Source organism: Nematolebias whitei, chromosome 19 (genome assembly GCF_014905685.2).
Source record: "Nematolebias whitei isolate Nwh7 chromosome 19, NemWhi1, whole genome shotgun sequence".
Taxonomy (NCBI): Eukaryota; Metazoa; Chordata; class Actinopteri; order Cyprinodontiformes; family Rivulidae; genus Nematolebias; species Nematolebias whitei.
In genome coordinates, this window is record NC_056516.1 from 40562095 (window position 1) to 40564268 (window position 2174).

At 37.0% G+C, this 2174-nt stretch overlaps 1 long non-coding RNA gene across 1 annotated transcript; it reads right to left on the bottom strand.

The window, feature by feature from the left end:
* Positions 1-325: 325 nt before the first annotated feature.
* On the bottom strand, positions 326-1877 carry LOC119426186. The gene is made up of 3 exons (XR_005187593.1): positions 1787-1877; positions 625-838; positions 326-366 (listed from the first exon to the last, which is right to left on the bottom strand). It is a non-coding gene; the product is annotated as an uncharacterized LOC119426186 (long non-coding RNA).
* Between the last annotated feature and the right edge of the window lie 297 nt (positions 1878-2174).

The following is a 2174-nucleotide window of genomic DNA, read 5'->3' on the forward strand; positions in this document are numbered from 1 at the left end:
GATCAAACTAAACAATAAAAATAAACAAAGTATTAAATTACCTCTTTCACAATTGCACTATCTCCATCCTGGATCAACAAACCCTGCAGCAGGGTTGCCTTGGTTGGGAGGACGAGGTGAAGAGTAGGTGCCTGATGGATGGAGAGGTGCCTGGTAGCCTCATCAAAAGGTTTCAGGAGCTGGACGACGTCCTCAAGAAGGTCACAGTCTATGTTGTTGAGGTAACGGAGCTCGCTTCTGCGAAGCAGGATGTCGTGCAGCTTACCAGACTTGAGAGCATCATTTATTGACTGGAGCATTGCAAGTCTGGTGTTCCACCTCGTCTCTACAGCCTGCTTCAGTGACTGGTCCAGTGCTTTTTGTAACCTAAAATTGAAAGAAGACCGTGCACAAGTCAAAATAGGGTTACAGGGACTATAAAAATTGCAATTTATTGGCCTTTCTTTTGGAAAAAATATTTTATTAAAAAGAAGAGCTTTACAACTGAAACTAAGTCAAGAAAATGTGACCTTTGCAATATAAATTACAGTACCTCAATTTTTCTTTATTTATTTCACTTATCATATTTTATGATTATTTAAGCAGCCTCAACAGGCAGAGATTACAAGATTTGATGTATCTTACCCTGCCCTTTTGAAATGTGTGACCAGGGTCTTTGCGTCCTTAAACAGCTTGATGACGCTGCTGTGTACTGGGTTGTCCTCATCCAAGTGGTCAAATACGTGTTTTAAGATCAAGTTGATATTATGGAGAGTCGCACATAATCCTTGAAAGCAGCGATCATGTTTGAGCCATTATCTGTCACAAACACAGTGTGCTTGCTCAGGATGCCAAATTCCTGTTAGGTAAAAAAAACAAAACAAAGACAAACCAAAAACTTAGCAAATAAGAAGACCAGACATATGATGATCATTAAACAGATTGATCAACAGTCATGTAATTGTACGAAGCACTTTTCAATAAATTTATAGTACTACATTAGGACAAAACATATTACAAATATTACACATGTGTTGTGTATCAAATGAAGGAAAACTCCATCTGCAATTAAGGTAAAATATTATGGTAATCTGCCTAAGTTGCTGCCTACCACGGCACAGACTGATGTACAGCGAAGGACCGTGACACACGCTTACTGATGCACTGATTTATATCCCAGGTTAGTCTGCTCCTGTAACCTGGAACACCTTTCAGCAGGAACTGAAGTTGTCCACCTTAATTTATTGTGAGGGGTTTTAAACATTTCTTAATGTCAATAAAAATCTCAAAGCAAATATATTCTTGTTTTTAGTATTTTACATTTTTTATGGCACATTGATTTATTTTTTTAGACACTACTTTTATTTTAACTGTATTTTTACAGCATTTTTACTGTAGTTTATCGTTATTATTGTTCTCTGTTATTGTTGTCTGTACTTTATATGTTCTGTCTGTCTGGATTGGAACAGGTCTCTTGAAAACGAGTCCTCGTGACTCAATGAGGTTAGCCTGTAAAGGTTGAATGAAAAATATATATATTTGTCTTTTCTATTGTTCCTTCTGTGACATGTTCTTGTTATTGCTGCACCATGTTCTCATACTTTTCCCAATTTTACGAATTAATTGGCAATATTTATTGCATATGGACTGTACTTATATAGCGCCTTTGTCTTATTTCAAGACACTCAAAGCGCTTTACACTACAATCTGTGCCTCATTTACCCATTCATACAGCTCTATACTAGACCTCTACAAAGCTAATATGTCATGTAAATAAAGATAATTATCTCATTTGAGTGTGAGATACCTGAAGGATTTTCTCCACAGTCCCTCTGATGTGTTCATTAGATTTGACACCCTCCATCTCCCTTGTGGCCAGAATACGGTTCACCATCTTCCCATCCAAGATGTAATGGACTGTTACGGTGATGTAGTGTGTGTTTGTCCTCTCCTCTGTCCAAAGGTCTGTCATGATTGCATGGTCTCTAATCTGCACCAAAGGAATTACGTATATTGTTATTAGCTCTCAAAGTATATTACATGTAAAACAGATGACTAATTTATAGTTGAGAGATTAAGCAGTTTAAAAGGAGGAGGAAAAACAGATTTAGTGTTAGGAAATCTATAATTAGACTACTGCATGATGTCAAGGTAAAATGTTTGTACTGTACTATAAAATAGTGCAGCGTGACAGA